This window comes from Amblyomma mixtum, chromosome 3, assembly GCF_055824585.1.
Source record: "Amblyomma mixtum isolate Tamu chromosome 3, ASM5582458v1, whole genome shotgun sequence".
Classification (NCBI taxonomy): Eukaryota; Metazoa; Arthropoda; class Arachnida; order Ixodida; family Ixodidae; genus Amblyomma; species Amblyomma mixtum.
Genome location: NC_143014.1, coordinates 8765053 through 8777588, shown reverse-complemented (window position 1 = coordinate 8777588; position 12536 = coordinate 8765053).

Sequence of the window (12536 nt, the reverse complement as noted above, 5' to 3'; positions counted from 1 at the left end):
TCAGCTCGTGCAATACTTTAACTTCAGGTTGCAAGCACATCTCACAGTGCTATTTCAGGACTGCAGTGTCATCCACTTATGTCAACACATAAATGCAAGCAGGTAAGGTTAGGTGAGCAGGAAGGTCAATGCTTAAGGCAACAAAATTTTTATCTCAGGGTATATATATTGTTACGTGGCCTGAAGTCTATGTCGGCACAAGGACGACCGGAGCACAGGGTACAGATCACAGCTAGCCCCGAGCGGCAAGTGCGCACACACCGGGCACTTCCTCTGCGTCGTCTTCACGGAGATTATCCGTTGCATGGCCCCCCGGTCGGAAAGGCACCGTCTCGGTGTTCATCAGGGCAGTGAGGGGGACTGCAAGACGTAGGGCTTGAGGCGAGAGACGTGGACAACATCGGTCAGATGCTGAGACGACGTGGCACCGGGGAAGGCCGGAGCGATCTCGTAGGTGACTGCGGTGACTTGGCGCAGGACACGGTACGGGCCGATGTAGCGGGACAGAAGTTTTTCAGAGAGCCCCACGCGGCGAGATGGCGACCAAAGCAAGACGAGGGAGCCAGGGGTGAAGGAGACCATACGGTGACGGCGTTTGTAGAATTCCTGCTGAGAGGTCTGGGAAGCGAGGAGCCGGGAGCGTGCGAGTTGGCGAGCGTGGTCAGCGCGAGTAATGGCGTCGTGGGCGTATGCAGACGGCGGAGCAGTAGAAGTGGGAAGCAGCGTGTCCAGAGGCAGCAGGGGCTCGCGGCCATACAAAAGATAAAAAGGGGAGTAACCGGCAGTGTCATGGCGTGAGGAGTTGTAGGCGAAGGTCACATAGGGGAGAGCGGTATCCCAGTCGCGATGGTCCGGAGAAACGTACATAGCCAGCATATCGGTGAGAGTGCGGTTGAAGCGTTCTGTGAGGCCGTTCGTCTGCGGTTGGTAGGCGGTGGTGAGCTTATGTTTCGTAGAGCACGATCGAAGAATGTCAGCGACAACTCTGGACAGAAAGCATCGGCCTCGGTCGGTCAGAAGTTGACGGGGAGCTCCATGATGTAGGATAAGGTCGGTCAAAAGAAAGTCGGCAACATCAGTAGCCGTACTGGTGGGCAGTGCCCGTGTGATCGCGTAACGGGTAGCGTAGTCTGTGGCAACAGCTATCCATTTGTTGCCCGAGGCGGATTCCGGAAATGGTCCCGAAAGGTCTAAGCCGACGCGATGGAAAGGTTCGGGTGGGACGTCAATGGGCTGAAGCAGACCGGCTGACAGAGTGGTGGGGCGTTTCCGGCGCTGGCACTCATCGCAGGCAGCAACATAGCGGCGTAGACAGCGGTAGAGGCGCGGCCAAAAGAATCGACGACGCACGCGGTCGTAAGTACGGGAGACACCCAAGTGACCAGCAGTGGGAAGATCATGCAGCTCTTGGAGGACAACAGTGCGAAGGTGCTCGGGGACAACGAGAAGGAGGTCTGGGCCATCTTGGCTAAGGCTCCTGCGGTATAAAACTCCATCACGGAGCACAAAGCGGCGCATCGGAGGGTCGAATGGGGCGGTGTTGAGGCGGTCGATAATGGAGCGCAGCTCGGCATCGCGGCGCTGTTCTTCGGCCATGTTAGCGAGGACAGAGAGGGAGCACAGAGCATCCACGCTGTCAGTGCCAAGATTGTCACACGGGCCAACGGGGTAACGGGAAAGGCAGTCGGCATCGGCGTGCAAGCGGCCAGACTTGTAGAGTACAGAGTAATGGTACTGCTGCAGGCTCAGTGCCCAACGACCAAGCCATCCTGTAGGGTCTTTCAAGGAAGAGAGCCAGCACAACGCATGGTGGTCAGTGACAACTGTAAAGGGGCGGCCGTATAAATATGGGCGGAATTTCCGAACAGCCCAGACAAGAGCTAAGCACTCGCGTTCGGTAATTGAGTAATTCCGCTCCGGGGCAGAGAGGAGACGGCTGGCGTACGCGATCACACGGTGCTCTCCGGATTGTCTCTGTGAGAGGATAGCGCCGATGCCGTAGCCACTGGCGTCAGTGCGAACTTCAGTGGGAGCGGTCACATCGAAGTGGGCGAGAACTAGCGCGGTAGTAAGCTTCGATATCAGGTTGTAAAACGCTTGTGCCTGGTCGGGTCCCCAGATGAAGGTGGTGTCTTTCTTCAGAAGGTTGGTTAGGGGGCGGGCGATGTCGGCGAAGCCTTGAACGAATCGACGAAAGTAGGAGCAGAGCCCCAAGAAGCTTCGGACGTCGTTAGAAGAACGTGGCTGGGGAAAGTCTTTGACGGGTCGGATCTTCTCAGGATCAGGGTGGACCCCCGTATTGTCGACGACATGACCCAAGATGGTGAGCTGGCGGCGCGCGAAACGGCACTTAGACGAGTTGAGCTGCAGGCCGGCATGACGAAAGAGGGAAAGGATCTGGGAAAGGTCAGTGATATGAGTGGAAAACGTGGGCGAAAAGACAATGACGTCATCGAGGTAGCACAGGCAGGTGGACTACTTAAAGCCGTGCAAAAGGGCATCCATCATGCGCTCGAATGTGGCTGGCGCGTTGCATAATCCGAAAGGCATAACTTTGAATTGGTAAAGCCCATCAGGTCTCACAAAGGCGGTCTTTTCACGGTCCTGGTCGTCTACAGCAATTTGCCAGTAGCCGGAGCGAAGATCTATGGATGAGAAAAATTTGGCACCATGAAGGCAGTCAAGGGCGTCATCGATACGCGGCAAGGGGTACACGTCCTTTTTAGTGATCTTATTCAAGTGCCGATAATCAATGCAAAAATGCCAGGAGCCATCCTTTTTCTTCACAAGTACGACGGGTGAGGCCCAGGGACTGTGCGAGGGTTCGATAATGTTTTTCGCGAGCATTTTAGTAACTTCCGCATTGATAACTTGACGCTCGGCTTGAGAGACTCGATAGGGGCGGCGGCGGATGGGAGGGGCATCGCCGGTTTCAATGCGGTGCCTGACGGCGAGAGTTTGGCCCAGCGTCGTGTTGTTGACATCAAAAATATCCGAAAAAGATTCGAGAAGGGCACGAAGCTGGGCAGTTTGGTCGGGACTGAGGTCGGTGGCCATCATGGTCGTGAAGGCGTCGGGCGACTGTGGAGACTGCCGGCGCGGGGTGGCAGTGTCTTGAATAGGGGTGTTGGCCAACTGAGCGACGTGGCAAGGAGCGAGAGGAGATAGTGTAGCCACGCAGATGCCGGACGGGAGCACTTGAGAAGAGACGCCGAAGTTGAGGAAAGGCAGAGAGAGGGCGTTAGCTTGGATGGTGGCGATGGTATGAGGTAGGGCAACGCTACGGGTCAGCAGGAGGTCAAGGTTGGGCGTAACGAGATAGTCGCCATCAGGAACTGGGCGAGATGGGGTCAGTGGAACGAAAGAGGTGGTTCGGGATGACAGGCGAGCATAATCGGTACTGTACAGTCGCAGGGATATATCGACGGGTTCTGAATCCAGCAGTGGAAGTTCGAGGTGTAGGACGCCATCCGAGCAGTCAATGAGGGCGGAATGGTCAGTCAGAAAATCCAAGCCAAGAATGAGGTCATGGGCACAGGTGGTCAGCACGGTGAATTGAACCGGTATACTGTGGCCGCCAATGGTAACGCGCGCGGTACACGTACCGTCGACAGCAGGCGTGCCACCATCCGCGACACGCACACGGGACATTGGAGGCGTGAGGACTTTGCGTAGGCGACGGCGGAGGGCAGCACTCATCACTGATATTTGAGCACCGGTGTCAATTAGGGTGCGCACAGGAACACGGTCGATAAAGACGTCCAGGAGACTTGGTCGAGAGGTCGAGAGAGGATTTGTGGTCCGGGTCGTTGATGCAGCGTCACCTCCGGGAGCTGCATCATTTAGTTTTCCAAATGGGAGCGGCTGGTTGAAGGCGACTGTGGGGAGCGAGAGCGGCGGCCCTGCGGCGACGGAGAGCGGGAGAATCGGAGTGGAGGGGGAACGGCTGCTTCAGATGGTTCGGACGGGGCTCGGGGCGAGAAGGTGCGGGTCGAGGTAGAACTGTAGAAGGAGGGGCAGACGTTGCGGGCTGGTGAAGACCATGGACTGCGGCAATGTCGGGCGATGTGGCCAATGCGAGAACACCGGAAACAGATGGGGCGGTCGTCTGCCGTACGCCACTCATTTGGATTGCGATAACGTTGTGGAGAATAATAGGTGCGACGATAAACAGAGAGAGGTGGCTGGGGGGTGACGAAGACGAAGCTGGCAGTGGCGCGGGACGGAGCGTCTGCGCTAGGCCAGCGGCCATTAAATCATCTCTTCTCCATCGTTCACCCCGCCTCATTCTTCGGCTGGCCGTCACGTTACATTTGGTGTGAGGTGCTGGGGTCCTTTCATCGCCATCCTGGTCCCGAAGCTTCGGTGTCCTGCGCCTGCCGTGGACGTCGGCCGTGAGTGCCTGGTCCGCACCGCACGTCCGTGCCCCCGCCCGCCCGACCTGAACCGCCCTCGACGCTCACCCCTGCCCCGTCCCCCGCCCGGACAACAAGACACGACGACCCAAGACCCAACCGACCCGAGACGCGACCGACCCAAGACCCACAAGACCCAAGACTCTGCCCACACATGAGGACACCGCCCCCCTGCCCCTGCCGTTCGGTGCGTCCAAGGGCCTCGGCCGTCAGCTCCTGGCACCCCACGGCCCGGATGCTTCGTGGACCGGGACTCATTCTCTCATCTTTCTCATCGTGGCGGCCAGCACTGCACCATCTTCTACATACTGTTCAACCCTCTACTCAAGACCATCGCCATTTCGCGCGTCTGCTCGTCACCGATCGGGACGATTACTCGGTGGCCGCGGGTAGTGTGACGAAGACGAAGCTGGCAGTGGCGCGGGACGGAGCGCCTGCGCTAGGCCAGCGGCCATTAAATCATCTGTTCTCCATCGTTCACCCCTCCTCATCCTTCGGCTGGCCGTCACGTTACAATATGTAGGAGCACGCAAGCTCAGAAGCAGACAGTTCACAGAAAATGTCCTCACCCCCCTCACCAGCTCAGTCACCCTTGAGGAAGCTCCCGCGTTTGTAGGTAAAACACAATGAATCCGAATGCTGGTGTCTCCGGTAATGTAAATGTTCTTACTTCATTTACATGGTGGGTAAATGAACGCCGGTGGGTTTCTAGACACCGTAGGAAATGTAGTAAACGTCACCGTAGCCCAACCGACTGTGAGTAAGTGTTTGCGGTTGGTTGTGGACACCACTGTCAAAGTTAAGTCGCTGAAGGTGCGCGCTTTCCGGCGAGACACCCAAGACAAGGCGGCGGTGAAGGAGGGCTTCCTTCGCATAAACTTTCGCCATGTAAATGTTCTTACTGACAAAGTATCTCAGCCAACCGGTCAGCTAACCTATGTGCAAACCCCCTGCAAGCACTTGCACACTCCCACAACAAAGTGCCCACGCAAGCGAAAGTAGGCGAGATGCTTCAGAGAAATAGCTAGAACCTCAGGGCAAGACTGATTTCGCTTCAGGATAAATCTACACCACAAACCGTCAGCTCAGTAGCAGCATCACTATCAAAATCTCAAAGTGCTTGCAGGTTACACGCAAAAGGTAGAAGATGCACTGTCTCCTCTTACAAGCCAAAGTTGCACTTGGGTTCTGAAGCACGCTGCAGAAGAGGATTCTTGATTAATTTCAATGCCTGGGGTTCTTATACATGCCACAAATATATTACAAAATACAGAGTACCAGCTGTTCCAGTTAGCCGTACTGCATATTATTTTAAATGCTAATCCATTACGCCATCAAAACTTGGCATTCAACAACAGTTGATACAGTGAAAGTAGTGGGGTAGCTTCTCCAGTGCATTGAAGGAATGAACGTGGCCAATGCGCGTGTTTATAAAGTATTATCCCAGTGTCAAATTCAGGCCTGCATTCCCTTAAATCAAATCAAATCAAGTTTATTTCATTTTTACAGTACATGGTTATGGGGTATATACATCAGGAGGCCCAAAAGTCGAGACTGCAAATAGGGCCTCCTATGGCTACATGAACACAATACATAAACCGGCGCATGCACAACAATCTGAGGTAAAAAACAAAACAAAAAATGAAGGCAAATAAAGAGACAAAAAAGAAAGAAGTGTACAGCAAATGAATGTTACATAGTGATTGCAAAACACAACAACGGTATTAAATATCTAAGGATTCAAACAAGTGGTGTTTTAACAATTTTTTGAATTGGCACAATGACATTGGGGATTTCAGTGAAGGGAGCAAATTATTCCAAGTGGAGATGGCAAAGAACGATGTAGTTCGCTTTCCATAATTAGTCCGTACTTTTGGCAACAATAAATTGTTCGACAAAGCAAAACGCGTGACGTTATTGTTAGTAATTATATTTTCCGGGACAAAATTAACACATATATACTTATTGATGACTTTGAAAAGAAAAACCTGGACCTGAAATTTGTGTAGATGTTCAAGGGGCAGGACATGTAGTGAATGGAACAAAGGTGCAGACGGCTGGGTAAAAGAAGCGAAAGTGATGATTCTAATTGCTTGTTTTTGCATAGAAATGAGTATAGAAAGATGAATTCTGTATGTGCTACCCCATGAAGTGATATAGTAATTAATAAGGGAGTGTATGAATGCGTAACAGGTTGAAAGCAACGTATGTAAGCTAAAGAATGGCCTTGTTCTGATAAGAGCCCTTATTCCGAAACAAATTTTATAAACAACGCAGGCAACATGATGATTAAACGTTAGGCTCGAGTCAACAATCACACCTAGCAATGTAGCAGAATGTGTTTGCGGTATGGAAACATTATTAATAGATATTGATAAATGCGGAGTAATTTTTCTTTGAGGGGCGTGAAATACCACAAAACTGGTTTTAGACGGATTAATTTTAATACAGTTAGCGTGACTCCAGTTCTCTAAGAATAGCAGCAACGAGTCTAAGATTTGTGGTTAATTTAGAAGGCGTGTTACCCGTTGCCATGATGGTTGTGTCGTCAGCGTACAAGAGACACTGGGTTGTATTTAAGTAAGTCTGAAGGTCATTAATATAGGTTAGAAAAAGGAGGGGACCTAGAATGGAACCTTGGGGCACTCCTTTATTAATTACTCTATGAGATGATAATATACCTTCAATGCACACGTTCTGGTACCTGTCGGATAAAAAACTTTTGACCAGGATCAACGGCTGGCCTGTAATACCATAGCTTTAGAGTTTAGAAAAAAGAATGCAATGATTAATATTATCGAAGGCTTTGGTATAGTCTATGAAGACAGCGCCGGCTATCATACCGCTGTCAAGTTGTGTTTTGATCCAGTCAGAAAAATATAATAGGGCACTTTCCGTCGAATGACCACGTCTAAAACCGAATTGAAAAGGAGACAAGTTATTAAATTTGGCGTAATAGGAATGTATTTGTATTTCTAGTAACTTTTCTACAGCCTTGCTTAAGAAGGGAAGTATAGAAATAGGGCGGTAATTCTGCATTTGTGATCGGTCACGTTTCTTAAATATTGGAACTATCTTAGCCCGTTTTAATTGAGTAGGGAAAACTCCTGTTTAAAAAATGACATTGATAACGTGACAGAGAGGCTCGCAAATAAGGTGCTTGACACTTTTAATATGGGAAGAATGTATATTGTCTAATCCAGCACCTGTGTTATTTTGGTTGCTTATTACACCTAAAACTTCCTGAGGCGTGCATGCTCTTAGAAAGAAGGACTGCGGCTGACGTGATAAAACAGGAACTTCAACGCTTTGAACTGTTTCAGAGGAGGAAAAATATTCACAAAACGCATTGGCTATTGGTAAGGGGTCGCGCAGAGCTGAATCATCTTTCTCGGTAGTCTTAATAGATTGTTGATTAGGTCTCGTGTTTATGAGTTGACTGATCAGTTCCCACTTTCTTTTCGCATTACTACTGCTTTCGATAAGCTTGGTTTCAAAACACATTTTTTTTTTGCATTTTTAAGAGACTGGTTCATTTGTTCAGATAGAATCTTGTAGCGATATAAAAGACGCGCATTAAATGGTTGTCGTTTTGTTTTTCTATATAAGTTCTCTTTTTTCCTCAATGATTCCAGTATATGTGGGGAAACCCAGGGACAGCGAGGTGCGCGATACCTTTTGGTCGTTATATGTCTTGTACAGTATGTAACTGCAGCTGTTATGAGACTTGAGAACATATCAATGGCCTGTTCAGCGTCTTAGCTTGAAAAAATTGCCGAGAAATCCGCCCGTGCTATTTCATCACTATAAGCCTGCATATCTAGTTTCGTCTGAACATAATTAGTTTTGTAGCCATGATGGGAGTTAAAGTAAAAAAACACCGGATAGTGCTCAGTGATGTTGACCTCTGCTACTCCAACATTCGGCGAAAGCTCAACATTAGATAGAATAGTGTCCAACAAAGAATATGGATTATGCGGCACGCATCGAGTCGGTATGTTTACAAGAGACGCAAACCCAAATCTACTAAAGCAGTTAATGAACTCTTCATAACTTGGGCATGTACCATCAAGTAAATTAATATTGAAGTCACCCAATATTAGCGCGTCCTTGTTTTCGATAGATATTTTTTCAAGTGTAGCAGAGAAAGAGTCGCAAAAGTCAACAGTTGAACAGGAAGGGGAGCGATAAACAGTGCCCACGATTATTTTCTTTTTGCTGTACTGAGGCAAAAAATTTTCAATTTCCAGCCACAAGGACTCACACTTATTCACGTTATTGCTTAAATCATCCCGCCTGTTGTATGCGAGGGAGGATGAAACGTACATGGCAACGCCCCCGTGGGGACTGCTACTGCGATGGAGAAATTCAGCATTGTAACCTTGTAAGCAGAACAGTTTTTCGTCTTCTGGGTGAAGCCAAGTTTCCGAAAAACAGATGATTGAAAAGTGATGGTTTGTTAACTGCAGGAAGGTAGCAACGTCATCGAAATGTTTCCTTAGGCTCCGGACATTAAAATGTACAGCGGAAGTAAGATTGTTTCCGCCTAGTTTATTTGCCAAATCTGAAGTTGAAAAATAATGCATTCACTCGATGACTAATGCGGTTGGAGTTTCAGAAAAAACCTGCAAATCCTTTTCGGATGTTATCCGGAACACAGTGCTGTCTGTTGACTGACGGGCTCTGATGACACAGTTGTTTGTCCAAAGGAACATCCATTTTTTTTCTTTCTTTAGTTTCAGCGCCGCTGCAAACAGCCTTTTGTTAGATGGTGTGAGGTGTTCATTTACGTACACAACATTTTCATCCAGTGCCGAGTAGCCAAAACTTTTCGTTCTCAGCCGCGTCTTCCGAGCGTTAGCGAAGAACTCATTTCGCTTTTCTCGGGAACGAAAACGTGCTATCAGATTCTTCTCGTCAGAACGGGTAGGAACCCGATGCACAACTTCAAAATCCTGAGTCCCAGCAGTACAGCTGATATCGTCGCCCACTTTCTGCATTATCTGGATGCAATCCTCACCTTGTGTTAGTGGGATGCCTTTTATCTCAAGATTGTTAAGACGGGAATACTGCTCCAGCTCAGGCACACGGTGAGCGAGCTGCTTGTTGTTATCAGCAAGCGTTTTGCACTAGGCATCGATGTCAGCTCGCGCGGTATTTAGTTCTTGAAATGTTTGATTCATGAAAGTCATGCTTGACCTGGAACTTTCAATCTCAGCCTTTAATGCGTCAAATTCACTTTTCGAACGCTGAGCTAATTCTATTTTTGAATCGTTGATGGCTTGAAGCATTTCTGTCATTCTTTTTTCAAACATTTGCTTGGATTCTTCAAGTTCTTTTGCAGGAGACGCAACAGTCATTGTGCACAAACGATTCGAGGGCGGCTTTTCGCGAAAAAGATATGACAGTCACACTGCACCTGCAGAAAACAAGGGGCTTGCTTAGCTGCTGCACGGATAGCGTTGCCTGTAGCCTCGAATCGCCTGTGCAGCAATGATGGCTCGGTGATTCCCGCGACGGCTTATATCATCAGGCCTGCCGCAGAAGGGCGCTGCTGTGGTGCCAGGATCCGTGCTTTGTTCAGGATGACCATGTAGATGTATATGCGCATGTGCCAGGTAGCGATCTGCAGAAAACAAGGGGCTTGCTTAGCTGCTGCACGGGTAGCGTTGCCTGCAGCCTCGAATCGCCTGTGCAGCAATGATAGATTGCAAATATCTCGTGTTGCTTCTTATGTCAGATAAATGTCAATGATATGCCAAAAGCAAGGTAAATGTGTCTCTTGACTGTAGTAGAGGAAACAAGATACTTTGTTGCAGTTTCTTAAAGCACACTTTATACGTGTAATGCAAAAACACTGCTCAGGTCACTGAAGTGTTCAGCAAGTACTCACTCATTTATTAGTGCTAAAACAATCTAAATGCAAAGCAGTTGCGCATTTCAGCTTTTACGCAGACACTCATGTGCATTTCTGAATGTCTGATTTTTTGGTTTTGTGGGGTTTAACATTCAAGAGTGGCACAGGCTACGAGGGACACTATTTTTTAAAGGATCTGCACAAGACGCGCAGTTATGCTATAAATAAGAGGCACGATGAAGAGTGACATGGCAAATTTATTCCAGCATTGTTCATGCAAAATCATTGTATTAAGATACTAAGTTCAACACGCTTTTCTTTTTTTAAGCACCAACAATATCGCATCAAGGCAGCCCTATTAGGTGTTGAACAATTAGAGCACAGGTCTTGGCACTGTTTCCATTTTTTTTCATGTGCATTCTTCAAGCACGTGAACAGATGTGCAAGGTATTGAATGCTACATTGTGTATAGCTGAGGCGTTATTTACATGCTATGATATTTTTATTTGTCTCGTGTGTACAACAGTAATATCAGTGAAGTTATGCAAAAATTAAAAAAGACGCATTCACAAACATAACTGCTGAAGTTAAATAACTGTCAACTATGAAGCCAGCTGTAACTTTGTAGTGCAGATTGTAAAGTAGGTAATCTCAGATACTTGTGATTGCAAAGATACACTGGTTGTAAATTTTTTTTACAGAACATGGCATATTTTTAATAATTCGAAAGCTTTACGCGAGAAAACTGCATTCCAACATTTCTATTTACCTTGCACAATGCTCTGCTGGTGCTCTCTGAGCGCGACTTAACCCACACGTCTCTTGCATAAAGTTCTTTCATGTATGTACGCTTCGTTGGTGCTTCGGTGCTTCGCTGCACACAGATTAAACCACTCAGAGCGGAGTCCGTTACAGATTTCGCGTTGTATTCAAACAATTCGCATCTTGACAGGCAGTGGTAGACAGTACAGATGGCAGGCGCTGCAGTATGCGCGTGTGTCGCCTCCCTTCTGCCTCGCATCCATTATGCAACACCAACGAAGTGGGACGGCGGGAGAAGACAGGAAGTGAGGATGGTTCACACTTTACTAAAGGGACCCCAGCTAACGCCAAAATGCATGGGGCATGCATGTTTTATGACGCCCCGTACATCAAAACAAACCTTGTTGAACCTCACCACCAATCCTCGTTGATCTCGGCTCACACAAACACAAATCACACGTAATGACCAGCACAGGATTCAACACCACCTGTAACTGTCCTTGTGCGCTCACAATCGTGAACATTTCGCACTTGAACTAAAAAGAAATAAACACAGTACGTAAGCAAGCCGCAGCACCGTTCCTCGCACCGCATTTTAGCGCGCACTACGAAGCGCGCGGCCATGCTGGGCGAAGTTGCCAGGTTAGTATGCTGTAATTGATGTTAAACAGTCAAACTTGGTCTAGGTAGTCTGCATCATACAGGGAACCATGAGCGCAGTAACAAGATGGTTGCCATCCACGGTTATAAAAAAAGTGGAGAGGGTTACATGGGAGTGCGGCCGCCGCTTTCTCTTTAGATTTGGTATAATAGCTCGATGCCGTTGAACTTGGAGGTGTGCGAGATAGTGCGCGGTCAGTGGAGCGGCAAGTGCTGCGCGCGCCTTCGCCGCCGGTGCGTTTCTAGACACCGTAGGAAATGAAGTAAACGTCGTCGTAGCCCAACCGACTGTGAGCAAGTGTTTGCGGTTGGTTGTGGACACCACTGTCAAAGTTAAGTCGCAGAAGGTGCGCGCTTTCTGGCGAGACACCCAAGACAAGTCGGCGGCGAAGGAGGGCTTCCTTCGCACGAACTTTCGCCACCGCAGTATCCCCGGCAGCGTCATCCGAGCATCATCCGAACGGAACGGCAACAACACTAATATCAAGTGCTTAACCCGAAACGAGAGGCATGAGTTGGTTACGAGGCGGAAGACTGATTGTTGCCGCAGTGACCGCGCGTACCGGCTCTTAATTCCCGCAGTGAGATTGCAAGCTCCCAGCAGCTGCACCGGTCTGCTCTCGTATATCGGCAGTTGCTGCAGTGTGATTATTCATGGTCGCCTGGTATTTTCTGAACAAAAATAAATAGAACCACGCATCGCCTTTGCAGCACATTTGCCATCGTCAGCAGGCTAGGTGAGTTCACTCTGGCGAGTCGCGGAGGTTGCGGGACAGGCTTAAATCGATTTGTTACGGTCCCTCCCCGCTTAACAACTTCTTCGTAAACCCTAACTAATTGTG